Below are 15,342 nucleotides of genomic sequence, written 5' to 3' on the forward strand. Positions count from 1 at the left end.
ATCCATATCATAACTTTTTACCAACTAAATATTGGGAAGACAGAATCCATTGTTTTTTGCGCTTCCATTCCATGCCATTCCTTGGCCACCAAACCCATCATCCTTCTTAGCACTGTCTGATGCTGAGCTGGACTGTTTGTAATTTTGGTGCTTTTAACACTGAATTGAACCACCTCCTTTCATATCCACACCACTTTACACTTCTATAATATCGTCTCACTTTAGTCCTGCCTCAGCTCACTTGCTGCTTCTGTTTTACCACCAAATTTCTCGACTCTCATGTCTTCCAAACTTCATAAACCTGAGAGTTCATTGCTGCCCAAATTTGAGCCAAATCCCATTCCATCCATCGCTACAACCTCAACATTCCGCCCACCCCCTTCATCCCCTGTCTTTGTCTGACCTGCACTGGGCTCTGCTCTGCTCATGTGTCAATTTTTAAAATCCTCGTTGGTGTTTTTAAGTTCTATCAGAGCTTCACCCCTCCCTGTCTCAGTCATCACAACCAGATGTACATTCCTCTGAGATACAAACATTCCTCTGATTCTTGTGAAACACACAGTCTCGGCTTTGACTGCTGTGTCATTGGCAGCCGTGCCTTTGGTCACAGAGAGCCTGAACTTGTCAATGTCTTCCCTCAACCTGCTGTCCCCCACTTTCCTGCTGTAAGAGGCTGCTTAAAATCTACTACTCCATCTGGTGATCTGACCTGATACCTCCTTATGCGGCAGGGCATCAAATTATATTTGACTATCTGCCAATGAATTGTCTTTGTACTGCATTACAGGGGCTAGATAAATACAACCTGTTGTTGTTGCTGAGTCTCCCGATCAGGAGATGAAATGGGTCGATGGATTCTTAGTGAACAGTATATGGGCTGCACAAATCCTAATGGTTCTTTTCTGTATACCTTTTTTAGACTATGTCCTGTCCTGCTCTGCACTGTTATGTTACACCTGCATTCCTGTCACCTTGTCAGCTGAGTGTACTGTACTAGTTCACTGACAACTGTCCTTTCTATTTTATACATGCACAGGTTAATGCCCGCTGTCTCTGTAGCTACTTCACAATCTTTAACTTTTATTCCTTACGTTCTCTCTATCTGCCTCTCTCTATCTCACTTGCTGTATCTTTGCTTACAAAGCAGTGTGGAATAGGCTGAAAGAACATATGTACATTGGAATTGGATGAGGCATTTCCTGCCTTTCTAAAGCTGCCATGCTCTCACTGCTCTGATCTTGCTTCACCTCCTATTTGTAGGTAGCTATCTCACCCAGCAGGTCTCTCCTGTCTTTCCAAGCAGGGTCTGTTCACTTGCTGAAAGCCTATCCCTGATGTTCCACTCACTTCCTCATTACCCAAGGCTTAGGTGCACAGACCCATCCTACTTTGCTCAATTTGGAAGCCAATTGGTTCAGAGATCTGGGCTGGGAATTTGTAAAGTATTCTTTTTGATTCCTTGCACAGCACCCTGCTGATAGAGTCATACAAACACATGCCTACACAGTCTCTCTCTCTCTGTCTATCTCTCTCTCTGTCTGTCTCTCTCTCTCTCACAACACACACACACACACACACACACACACACACACACACAGCCACTTACGCAGTCTCTCACCCATACAGCAGATAGAGCCAAACACACACGCATTTACAAGACAGGTCTCTCACACGTTTGCAGCAACCTGTCCACAGGACACACAGCCAAGCACTGTCTTACACACACTCAAACTAGAGACACACTCTCTGTAGGATTTAACCCAATCACTGCTGTTTGAAGGATTATGATGAGAGGGAACATTTCTTATTGATGTCGGAGAGCTCTTGTCACCTCCTGAGAAAACAACATATTGTCTCCAGTTTACAGGTTTGATGTTTTGATTCTTTTGTTTTAGCTGAGGTTAGTGGAGGGTAGTGGTAGTGGTTGTGAAGGAATAGTTAAACAAATTGATGTTTGTCAGTTCTAACCATGATAGTAGTCATCACCCAATGCTCTGTGTTGATTGATTGAGAAACAAGGAGACAAGGAAAGAGTGTAAGAGTTTAATACTTTGTTTCATTTAGTTGTTTTGGGATGAGCATTCTCAGGTAGATTTTGAAATGCTTCAGTAGAGGGGAAGGAGTTGGAGAAGTTGGTACATTTTGAGGGATTAACCAGGAGATTTCTAAACGTCTGTAAATTAATAAAGTTAGATCACACAGGATTCAAGGTGAGCTTGCCAATTAGATACAAAATTGGATTTATTGCAGGTGACATGGAATGGTGATGGAAGATTGTTTGTCAGTCGAGGGACCTGTCACCAGTGGTGTTCCACAGGGATCAAAGCAGGCCCAGATTTGTTTGTCATTTATAGAAATGATTCAGTGGAGAATTTAGGAGACACAGTTAGTAAATTTGCAGATGACACAAAAATTGATTGTAGAGTGGATAGTGAAAAAGATTATCTAAGACTACCGGGATCTTGTTCAATTGGGTCAATGGGCTGAGGAGTGGCAAACAGAGTTCAATTTGGCTAATTATGAAGGATTGCATTTTGGTAATAACGCACAGGCAGGACTTAAACAATTGATTGTAGGGCCCTGGGTAGTGCTGTAGAACAGAAAGACCCAGGAACATAATTCATTGCATCACAGGTAGACAGGGTGGTTAAGAAGGTGAATAGTATGCTTGCCTTCATTGCCGAGATGTTGAGTATAGGAGTTGGGACATCGTGTTGAGGTTGTACAGGATGTTGGTGAGGCCTCTTCTACAGTACTCTGTGCAGTTCTGGTTGCCCTGTTATAGGAAGGATATTACTAAACTGGAGACAGTTTAGACAAAAAAAACAAGATGTTACCGTGAATGGAGGGTTTGATGTATAAAAATAGACTGGAAAGATTTTCACTGGAGGGTAGGAGTTGAGGAGTGACCTTACTGAGATTTATAAAATCAAGAGGGTATCTAGATAAAGTGAATGACAAGTGTCTTTTCCCTAGTGTGGAGGAGTTGAAAACTAGGGGACGTATTTTTAAGGTGAGAGGAGACAGATTAAAAAGGACAAGAAGGGCAACATTTTTACAAAGAGATTGGTCTGTGTGCAGAATGAACTGCCACAGGTAACGATGGATGCAGGTACAGTTTCAATATTTAAAAGACATTTGGATTAGTTCATGAATAGGAAAGATTGGAGGGAAATGGACCCAGCACAGGCATGTGGGACTAGATCAGTTTGGGGACATGGTCAGCAATGGACTGGTTGGACTGAAAGCTCTGTTCCCATGCTGTGTAATTCTATGACTATAAATGAAAAACAAACAAAGTTTGCTGCAGAGGATGAGATTGTGCGGGTGTAGGAGTGTCTCCAAAATGATTGTCCATTGATAGGCACCACCATCAAGGATAGCAGTAGTTGCATTGTTTACAGGCCTGTCATAATGGGGATCAAGGTGAATAAAATATTTGAAAGTTGATTTGATGCTTCAAACATGGGAGATGCTTCTGTCTGTTTTTTTGTTTCTGAATCAGTGAATTTTATTTTTGTGAAATTAATTTGAGGGATTGAGAAAACCAATTAGCGGTGGGATATTTAATGTTAGGAATTCATGTAGCATTCAGAAGACTCCTTTATCTCTTAACTGGAGTTTCAGCTCATTAAGTCACGGAGCCACAATTCTGCTGAACCCAAATAATAGAATCTCTCCAGTGTAGATAGAGGCTATCTGGCCCATCGATTTTGCACCGACCCTCCGACAGGCATCCCATCCAGACCCAGCCCCCAACCCTTTCCCCAAAATCTTCCATTTGCCATTGCACAAGCCTAGCCTACACATCGCTGGTCATTACAGGGCAATTTAGCATGGCCAATCCATCCAACTTGCACATCTTTAGACTGTAGGAAGAAACTGGAGCACCCAGAGGAAACCCACGCAGCATAGTCAGAATGTGTATGCTCCACACAGGCAGTTGCCTGAGGGTGGAATTAAACCCAGGTTCCTGCTGCTGTGAGGTAGCAGTGCTAACCACGGTGCCACCCAAAATCCCTGACAGGTACCAGCCATATTATATTATATGGTTACTGCAAGCCTTATAACAAGCCTGGAATGAAATGGATTGTTTTGCTTGATTGCAGGGTGTTGGGAATGCAGTGAGGTTTCTCGAAATTTCAGCTGGGTGTACTGCACTAGAAGTGAATAACATCCTGACTGTTGTAGCAGGAGTCACAACAACTGGGATTTTAAGCTGAAAACTTCCAACTTGAACTCAACCCAAACTCCTGCTGCCACTTTATAACTCATGAAGGTCACACTCATGCATCATCCCATTCCCGTGACCTGTTCCAGTGACAGTTCAAATTAAATATTTTCATTATGCTCCTATGCAGTGCCTTGGGATATTTTGTCATTTAAATGTGGTTTATTGTTCTTGCTTTTGCTGGCACACTGCAGAGGTCACAGGTTCAAGTTCTACTGCAGGATTTGAGAACGTAATTCAAGCTGACACTCTAAAGCTAGACTGAGGGAGTGCTGCGTTCAGGGACTGTTATCTTTTAGATGAACCATTAAACTGAGGTCCTGTTTCCCTCTCAGATTAATGTGAAAATTCCTATAACACCATTAGCAGGGCAGTAACCTTGCTATCTTGGTTAGTATTTAACCATCAAGTATCATGATTAAAGCAGAATATCTAGTGATTATTATATTACCAAAAGTGTGGCCTTCTCTCTGCTAATGGGCATCACTGTTTCCCTGTATTGTAACAGTGACTAAAAAGCACAGATGTGATTTGGAATGTCAGGACTGCATTAAAGATATTATCTCATACTGGTTTTCCAGTAGACAGGAGATAAGGGGCAGCAGATATTCTGTTTGTCAGTTCATACAAACTACAGCTGGTAATGATGGTGATACTGATATTGATGATTGGATCTCCAACTTTGTGTAAACAGTGAAGATACTCAGGAAATTGAAGATAATCTGTCCAACATGCTCCATTAATTTATTTCAATTGAGTAATACCAAAAAAAGGCATATTTTTGTCAAAGATTTTCAACTTGCACAGATCAGGTCATTTCACAAAAATATAATTTCAAGGGAAAAAAAGCAATAGTTATACTACTTGAGAGGAGAGTGTTGATTAGTTGGCTCTGATTGGTAGAGACAATGCTAATTACAAACAGCTGAAGAGACCAAGTTTTTGATATGATCCATCAGGTTTTAGGATGTCTAACATTCAATGTGATTCTGCACTTGGACAATTGCTGAATAATTTTTCATGTGTGAGGAATTGCACTGACAACCAATTTAGGATTGTTAGTTTGGACTCAGTGTGATACATTTGCATGTGCTGGAAGCTCTGTATATGTTGATATGCAGGACTCTGTTCTTCGCAAACAAAAAGAAAACACTACATCCATTTCAACTCATCAAAAACTACTGGTATCTTTCTAAGAGAATGTCCTTATCAATCAAAGTTATCCTATCTGGTTTAAATTTTTACAAAAGCCTGGCTGTTAACTGTTAATCAGCAATCAAAGGTACATTCGCCATTCCAATGAGAGTCCAGTTTCTAACTGATTAGCACTGTCCTCTCGTGGAATATTACTTAATTTTCCACTTGATTTGCCTTCTTGCAAAATATCCTGATGAATGCAAGCTTTGACAAAATGTGTTTTATTTTAAGCAATTCTCATGTTCTATACGACCATACAATACACTTATTGAATGGAAAGATAATATCTAGAGTGAATGTTTGCTTGCCTAGTGTAATTAGATATACATAAATGAGGTATGAACCATGTACTAATGAAATATATAAGTTGTATAGTAGATTGTAGTGAGCTGTGGACTGGTACAGGGCAGCATTGTATGGAGTTTTTTGAGTAGTACGTGTGGAGTAGTTAGGTGTGGCAATGTGTAATATGTGTTGTTTAACCTGATTTAATGTAGTGTGCAGTATATTGTGTAAAAGAGTGGAATTTTCCCACATTTTTCAAGTGTGGGGTTGAGTGTCTTTAGTTGTGAGTGAGGGCAAGTTGCCCTCACAGGCCATGACACTGGTTTCCAGAGGTAAGCGGCTTCTGGGTTTGGACATCTCTCAATTGAGGACTATGCCTTGGGGATCTAGCAGCAAGAAGGAAAGTTCCACCTTCTTGGTGGGGGCTGGGGGGAGTTTTCAGGATTTAGATGGAGAGGGATCTAGGAGTTTGGAGGCTGGGACTTGTCTACCATCTCTGCCTCTGATTGCCCCAGATTAGTGTAATTCCAGGGCCACTTCCTTGACTTGGCAGGCAGATTACATGGTCTCCCAGCCAGGAAACTAACCACCTTTCATGCCTGGCAAGGAGGCAGGTGATAAGGTAGTGAGGTACAGCTCTTCGGTCGCTGTTAAGTGACCACAAAAGGTTAAACACTGGAATGAGAATGTCAGCCTGGACAGATACTACCTAGTGCCTCATTACTGAGGTGATGTAAAAGATGGAATTTTTCTCCAGGTAAGCTCATCTGTTATTTCCGTCTCTCACTGTCACGCTTACCCTCCAAAGATGTGAAAATCAGATCCTTAGTTTTGCATTGTGTGACAGATGGGGGTATAAAATGGTACAGTGCTTCATATTGTCATATACATGGGTATAGTGTAATATTAATGTTCTACAGTGATATTTAATGTTACATACTGGAGTGCGGTCTGGTGTGATATTGGGTTGTATAGTTTGTTATAGTGTGATATAGTGTGATGTACAAGACAAAGTAGTGTGATATAATGTGCTATTCTGTGATCTATGGGACTATGGTATAGTGTGATGTCCTGGAGTAAGGTGCACAATTTTAGCTTACCCCAGCTGGCATTGCTAGTTGTATCAAAACAGCTCTGACATGGATGGTAGGATGGGGATATGAATGAGTGCAGGATGACAACTGTTCTATAGTGAGTGGAAATTTGAAGATGAGCTGCAAATAAAACACAAGACAATAAGAGATCATTTGGCCCAACCAGCACATATTGGAATTTTACCTTCCTCGTGAGCTGATAGTTTTAATTACATTCCTCTATTCTCAGATAGTCAAGTAAGTTTCCTTCTACATATTATCAAATCCTGAAGTTGATTTCAGGGGAATCAGCAAAGTTAAGGGAGTTAAGCAAAGTTACCCCTATGATAATCACTTCTTGTACAACAATTGGGTATCCTCTGTGACTCGAGCTATTTGGGTCCAAATCTCTGGAATTCCTTCCACAAGACTGTCTTCACACCCTCCTTAAAATCTCGAAGTGCTTAATACCAGTCGTCACCTCTCTGTCAATGAATTAATGCCAATTCTTTATCTGCATAGACTCTAGTGAAGCTACTTGGTGTGTAGCACCCTATCGATGCAGGTTGTTACGGTGGTAATAGTGAGCCCATTTTCTTTCCGCTGACACCCATTTTTAAAACATGCTAAACCCTTTCATTCACCTAACTAAACAGCAGAATTCCAAGGGGCAGGACTTTGGCAATTTAAATGGGGAGCAGATCTTCTCAAAGAAGTATTTCCACAGGCTATTTTAGGACAGGTATCTACGTGTGTGTACAGGGTTATTTGTGGCCAAGTTATTTTTGGATAGTACTGCCCAAAGAGGTCACATTTTTAGTTTCTCCAAATATAATTAAAAAGTACTTGAAGAGAGATTAGGAAGTTGGTAGACCGCACAACTGTACCGCCCTTATGCGGAGAGCCTTTTTCATTTGCAGGCAGCAACAGTGTTATGCTGGGAAAGGTGAATCCCTTTCACAGCCTTCCCTTTGCTGGGGAGACTGTTGCCAAATTTAATTGTTTGCCTTTGAGCCAGTAATGACATTGTCAAGCTCGGCACAGCAGGTATGAACTTCCTTTCCCTCAGGCACTTTCAAGAGCAGCGGGAAATGTTGTAAGTTCAGGGCAAGCGATTACAACACCTTCCCCATGGGCAACGTGCTGTCACATGAGAGGACAATACATTATTTATTTTGTCCTACATCCGCAGTGTGAGAGGAAGGATGAGCTTCCATTTTCACAGTGTGTTTTGTGGCATGTTCTTAGATGACCACTCCTGGTAACTTGTGGGACTTGCTACCTCTGCCAGTATGTGGCAAGACTTTAAGACATAGGAGCAGAGTAGGCTGTTCAGCCCCATTGAGTCTGCTTCACCATACAATGGCTGATCTGATAATCCTCAACTCCAATTTCTTGCCTTTTTCTCATAATTCTTGATTCCTTCCTGATTAAAAATCCATCTACCTAAGCCTTGAATGCACTTAACGGCCCAGCTATAACAACTCTCTGTGGTAATGAATTCCTACACTCCAAGAGAAGAAATTTCTCCTCGCCTTTCTCTTAAATACGTGACCTGTTATTCAGCGTATATGCTAAAATTGGTAGGTTTACTGCCACCAAGCCTCCCTTCTCTTTGCAGTTGTGATTTAATTTGTACATATTCTCTAACATTTCAGAGGTAGTTTTATTGGAACCTGTGGAATATTTAAAGGAATAGATTCAGTAGATGCAGGTATTACGTTTCCTCTGGGTTGGGTGGTCTGATTTCAAAATAAGGGGGATGCCATTCAGAACCAAGATGGAGAGGTGAAATTACTTTGCTCGGAAAGTTATGAATATTCGGAATACTCTACCCCAAGTGTCAGTGGAAGCACAGTTTTTGAGTTTTTAGAGATTTTGGATTACCAGTAACATGAAGATTTATAGAGATAATGTGGGTAAAGATCACTAAAATGTTTGATCAGCCATGATAATATTAAATCAAAGAATTCCAACAGTGTGGAAGCAGGCCATTCAGCCAGTTGAGTCCATACCAACCTTGCAAAGAGCATTCCAACCAGTTCCCCTACTCAAACCCTGTAACCCTGCTTTTCCCATGGCTAATCTATTTGGCCTACACTTCCCTGGATGCTATGGGCAATTTAGCGTAGCTAATCCACCTAAGCTGCAAATCTTTGGAGTATTGAAGGAAACCAGAGCACCTGAAGGAAACCTACACAGACACAAGCAGAATGTGCAAACTCTGCACAGACAGTGGCCCAAGGGTGGAATAGAACCTTGATCTCTGGCGCTGTGAGGCAGCACTGATCCACTGTGCCACCCCTGTGTTGGAACAGGCTCAACGGACTGAATAGCCTACTGCTGTTCCAAAGAGAGGTGTGTTATATGTCATCATTTTTTTTTGAATTGGATTGTTTTAAAAGCAACAGTTGAATTGATATTGACCAATTCTATGATTTTTTTTAATTTGAAGGTTTGTAAATCATCCTGGAATAGTGACCTAAATCCAGTATTGTTCTAAAGAAAACTCCCAAAGTAGCAGTGAAATGAATAATTTGCTTTATGATATTACTAGAGAAATAAATATTACCTAAGTGTCCGTTTTCTATCTTTAAATACTGCTGTGATTTGTTTTTATATCTACCTAAGGTTGTGGATGCAGTCCGAACTGGACAAAGCTTCCTCTAACAGTGCGGCACTGACCGATGTGCTATTGGAATGCCAGCCTGGACAATCTGCACGAGGTTAGGGAAGAATGATTCTGAATAAATGAATGATGATGTGGGAAAATATAGATGTCTGGCTATTATCTATTAATCGCCTAGCAGAGACCCATTATTCGTTATGTAAATGCACAAAGAGACTGGTCTAACCTGCCCTGTCAGACATGCATGAATCTTAGTCAATCCTGTCAGAAGTTGAAATATGCAGCTGCTTTCAAAAAGTTGGAAGAAACAGCTTCACAGCCAAAATTCGCACTGGTTTCACCTGTTAGAGGTGAGAGAGCATCAACTTGAACATGGAGGCAGTTTCGCCCTGAATCGGAAGGCTGAGAACATCAGTCTCTTTCCAGAGGCATAGGCACATAATCTAAGCTGACTCTCCAGTGCAGAAGGGTTAGAGTGGCCATTATTTGAAACTCTGGCCTCTGAAGACTATGCAAACTTCCCCTTATTTTCTTTCAAATTGTGATTACATTCAAAGAAAATGCCTCTGAAAGCTAATACTGAGTTGCTTTGAGGCACTTGGGCTAGTAACGATTGTACACTTCAACTGTGGGAGTGTTCTGCTCAGAGGGAGTATGAATCATAATGTTGTTGCCCCTATATTGGGCCAGGGTACCTTGTTTTTACATCTTCCCAGTTCGGAGTATTGGTTCATGGATATTGTGCTTCCATATCCAATCGGATTATTGAATGTACCACAGTGATTATGAATTAAGTCAGTGGTGGTCTCTATCTGGAATTTGGTGGTACCAGATGGCTCAATGGTTAGCATGCTGTACACGTGAGTTCAAACCTCATCCTGAAGCACATCATTTAGACTGACGCTATAGTGCTGTATTGAGGGTCTGATGCGCCAGCAGAAAATATCATCTTTCAGCAGAGATGCTGAACTGAGTCTTGCTCGCTCTTTCATATTAATGTAAAATTCTGAAGGCACTATTAAAGAATGTAGCTCTTCTGAGGAAGTTCAGCTGCGTTCTTTTCAAAATCCTAGTCCGTACTCTTTAACTGGCATTATTAGAATACACTGTTTGTTCATTGTCAAACTTGTTCTGCATCAATTCCCTGACATAGTTTCTGTATAATAATTGCAGCCACATTTCTGAAGAATTAAATCAGCCATGAAGTGCTTTGGAACATGCTGAGACTATGAAAGGTGCCATGGAAATGCACATTCTCTCAACATGTTGCTGTCCTACAGCAGTGAAAAGAGGGTGGGCATGTACAGCAATGGGCAATAAAGCACGTGCACTTCTGTGTCAAATTGAGAAAATGAAGACGCGTCCCCAGTCAGATTTTGTTGTCATGCAGCAGAGAACTAAATTAGACAGGGGTAAATAAAATTAACACAGTAGTATTGTCCCAGTCTCTGGGCTAGGAGTTCCATATTCAAGACCCACCAAGTCCTGAGGTGTTTCATACTATGTCTGAACATTTGATTCGAAATATCTAAAAACCCATTTACGAGCACTTAACTAAATCTGATCTCAACCAAACTGTTTCAGACAGATAAATCCCATAGAGAGGTCTTTTCTTAAAAAAATTCAGCTTCATTTAATCCTGTGCAGGCCTATTTCGATAAGCCTTGGTTTTGTGTGATAATGTTGGTGCTGACTCACTGCCACTCAAAATACATGTACGCACCAAGTCAAAATCTACTTCTGGAGTGAATCATTGGCTGAGTTTATCAGTGTCATTGTGCAGTCAGTCATTAACCCCCGTGACGGAGACAGAGTCCAAATGTTTTATTTTAACTCATAATCAGTCTCTCTAATCAGCATCTTTACTGTGCTCTGGCAGAAGATCAATGCAGTGTTTTATTTCCCCCTCACTCCTACTATTGTCACTCCAAACCTGCAACATTCCTCACCGACAGTTTGCTGGACTGCTCTCTGTTCAGAAAGGTAAATGCAGTAACGTGAGAGAATCAGGGATTTACTTTGGTGTGAGACTGGCTGATGACAGCTGTGGCGGAGAATCGTAGCCATTTAACAGCGGGTAAGAGGGCTCATTTACCTCTGTCCAGCTCTGTGAGGTTCATGTGTCTGTGTTAGAGTCAACTCCCAGGCTTGCGCAAAGTGGGAGATTTATCCATATTCCAGGTCAGATCCAGCAGAGGTTCAATACTGAGTGCAAAGAAAAGGTGAACTTGGCAAACTATCAGTCATGGTTTAACCATCAACTAGAGCTGAAAGCTTGGATCAGTTTAATCATTTGTAGATGTGGCAGGACAAATATTGATAAGGAATGGATACAGTTTGAGAGACATATTGTTCAGTATAATAGATCTTTTTAGTTGAGAAGCCTTTTTGTAAATATGTAGCCTTGCCTCTGAATGAGAATGTGTATAAATCTCTCTCCAAAATCTAAACTGACACTCCGGTACGGTATTGAAGGAGTGCTGTATATTTGGAGGCGCCAAGTTTGCATAACATTTTAACCTGAGATACTCTCTGATCCTTTAGCCTAATATAAAAGATCCCATCGAATTATTTCAGATAAATAAAAGGAATTATCTGCAATGTTCTGGCCAATATTTATTTCTTAGCCAGCATCATTAATGAAACAGATAATCTAGTCATGTCATAACTGTTTGTGAGAGTTACAGTGGCCGGTATAGGCCCCTGCGTTTTCTATATTACAATTGTGTCTACATTTCAAACTTAAATGGTTTGTTGCAAAGTCTGAGGTTGTGAAACATTTTACATGAATGCAAGTTAATTTTTTAAAGGTTTGTGATACAATAGAATTAGAAAAGAGAAAATCAATAAAAGTAAAGTTTAGTGGCTGCTTATGCCTGGGTTTTACCAGAGGAGAAGATAGAGGAAGTCGAGTTGCATGATTCTCGTGCCTTTAGAATGAGAGTAAGAGATGGTACAAGGATGTGGGCATCACTGAACAGCCCAGCATTTATTGTCCATCCCTTAGTCCCATGAGGAGGCGGTGGTGAACCTTTCTCTTTGACCACTACAGTCCGTGTGTTTGAACCACAGTGCCAATTTGGAGGACAGGTGGAGGGGTTGGAGAGTTCTAGGATTTTGACCCAGTAACATTAAAAGAACAGCAGTATATTTTGAAGTCAGGAGGGTGTGCCTTGGATGGAAACTTGCGGGAGTGGTGTTCCCATGTATGTGCTGGCCTAGTACTTCCAGACGGTAGTGATCATGGGTTTGAAAGGTGCTGTTGAAAGAGTCTTGATGGTTTGGTGCAATCTAACTTGTAGATGGTACAAGTTGTTGTCACTGAGCATCACTGGTGGAGGGAGTGAATGTTCGTGGATGTGTTGCCAATCAAATGTGCTTGATTATGTCAAGTTTCTTGAATGTGGTGTTGGAGCTAGACCCATTCAGGCAAGTGGAGAGTATTCCATCACACTCCTGGCTTGTGCCTTGTAAATGGTGGACAAAATTTCAGGAATTTGGAGATGAGTTACTTTCTGTATAATTCCCAGTATTTAACCTGTTCTTGTAGCCACAGTTTTTATTTGGTTAGCTGCATTCATTTGCTGGTCAATAGTAACAAAATAACTGCACAGAGGCTGGTATTCTGTCACCAGGTCACCTTTTATGTACATATCCACAGTACATTGGCTTTGGTCAGCCAGCTCGGAGTCAGGACTTGAAGTGAAGAAATTCTGAATCCCCTGCTTATATCCATGTAGTCAGGGCTCCCTGACTGGCCCAGGTTGGCAATCTCAATCAAAGATCTGATAGTCAATAAGATCCACCTGGTTCGAGTTACTAGAAGTAATCACAAAGATGTTGACAGTGGGAGTTTAGTGATGGTAATGACATTGAATGTGAAGGGGAAATGGTTTAATACTATTCCATTGGAGATAGTCTTTGCCTGGCACTTGTGTATTGGAATTGTTGCTTGCAAAGAAATTCCAATTTAAATGCAGTAAGACCAGAAAGACAGAATAGTACACTAGATGAAGTTTGTAAAAATGAAGGGGAAGAGTACAGACATGTAAAGGGCAGCACTGCCCAAAGTTGCTGGAATGTCTCTCATTAATTCTTAACATACAGGATTCGTGGAGTGGCAAATTCTCAGAGGATTGTAGGAAACGATAAGGAAAGGCAACATCATGAAAGGATTTGAAAACAAGGTTTGAAAACAATTTGAGGTGTTCTCACACTAGCAATCTTGGAAGTCATGGAGCAAATATGTGCTGAGGAAGTGGGGCTTAGTCTGAGTTTGCCTACACATGGCCAAGTTTTGGATGACCTCAAAGTTACTGAAGATCAAAGATGAAAGGTTAGCCAGAAAAATATCAGTCTAATTTTGTTTGCGGCTAACAGAATCACAAATTCGTCATAGTGCAGAAGGAGGCCATTTATCTCATTCTATCTCCACTAGCTCTCTGTGCATTTTGATTGAGTGCCAATCTTCTGTCCTTTCCCCATAAGCCTGTCCATTACAACTATTTAAATAATCATCTGGTGCTCTGTTGACATGCCTCTATTGTACATGCCTCCACATTTCCAGGCAATGTCCTAACTCCATGCTGTATGAAAAAGATTTTTCTCACCTCACATCTGCTTCTTTCGCAACACACTTTAAAAATGTGCCACTCTCAATCTATTTACAAGCAGGAACAGTTTGCCCCTACTTAATATCTCCAGACCCTTCATGGTTTTGAAAACTTGACCTCCACTCAGCTATCTCCACTCCAAGGAAAATTCCTCCACATCTATGCTCATAATTTGTATGTCTCATTCCTCAAACCATCCTTATAAATCTCTTCCGTACCATGTTAATGCAGTCACATTTTTCCTTTCACGTGGTGTCCAGAGCTATGTATAATATTCCAGCTGCGTTCTAACAAGTGTCTAGCAGAAATTCATTGTAATTTCCCTGCATCTGTACTCTATACCCTCACTAATGAAGTCCAGGATACAGCCTGTTTTATTAATAGCTCTCTCTATGTGTCCTTTAAAAAACTTATGCATGCATAGACCTGGTCTTCCTATCTCTAAGCCAGGAGGTCTGGGTTCAAATCTCACCTTCTGCAAAAGTTTGTAATAACATCAAAACATCTAGGTTGATTAAAACTATTTACACCCAAGCCTCTCTGCTCACCTTTAGAATAGTACCCTTTGTTTTATTTGATTTATTTTCTTTGTCACTCTCACTTTTCCATATCAAACTTCATCTGCTCCCTATCAGTACATTCCATCAACTTGTCCATGTTTTATACTATTTTTCTCACAGTTTAAAATTCTTCAATGTTTTGTATTGCCTGCAAAATTGGAAATTGTCTCCTGCACACCATCTGGATCTTCCAAATCAGGAAAAGCGAGGGTTCTAATACTAATAAAAACAAAGTTGCTGGAAAAGCCCAGCAGGTCTGGCTGCATGTGAAGAAAAAGATCAGAGTTAACATTTTGGCTTCTGAAGAAGGGTCACCGGATTTGAAACGTTAACTCTGATTTTTTTCTTCACAGATACTGCCAGACCTGCTAGGCTTTCTCAGCAACTTTGTTTTGGTTCCTGGTTTATAGCATTTGCAGTTCTTTCAGTTTCTAATACTAACCCCTGGAGAACTTCACAACAAACCTTCCTCCAGGCAGAAAAAATGCCCAATATCCATTTTGACTTTCGTTTTCCTGAAACTTGGCCAATTTTGTATCCATATTGCTGCTGTTTATTTTATTTCATGACCTATATTTTTCCTCTCTGTTATGTGGCATTGTATTTATCACCTTTTGGAAGTCAGAAACAAAATCAGAAATTGATGGGAAAACTCAGTAAGTCTGGTCGCATCTGTGGAGAGAAAGCAGAGTTAATGTTTTGGATCCAGTGACCCTTCTTCAGAACAGACCTTTGGGAAATGCTTGTACACCAC

The 15,342-nt window shown here is 40.9% G+C and overlaps 1 protein-coding gene across 3 annotated transcripts in view; it reads left to right on the plus strand.

The window, feature by feature from the left end:
* Nucleotides 1-15,342, plus strand: part of si:dkey-172j4.3 (diacylglycerol kinase eta) — a 206,413-nt gene that overhangs the window by 101,580 nt on the left and 89,491 nt on the right. The window contains exon 1 of one of the 3 annotated variants that reach the window (XM_048544260.2): nucleotides 11,282-11,398. The exons of the other annotated variants lie outside the window; for them this stretch is intronic. The gene's annotated coding sequence lies outside the window, so the exon portion shown is untranslated. Of the gene's footprint in view, nucleotides 1-11,281; nucleotides 11,399-15,342 lie in introns of those variants that run through there. 3 annotated transcript variants of the gene reach the window in all.

The sequence above is a fragment of the Stegostoma tigrinum genome, chromosome 15, assembly GCF_030684315.1.
Source record: "Stegostoma tigrinum isolate sSteTig4 chromosome 15, sSteTig4.hap1, whole genome shotgun sequence".
NCBI classification, from domain to species: domain Eukaryota; kingdom Metazoa; phylum Chordata; class Chondrichthyes; order Orectolobiformes; family Stegostomatidae; genus Stegostoma; species Stegostoma tigrinum.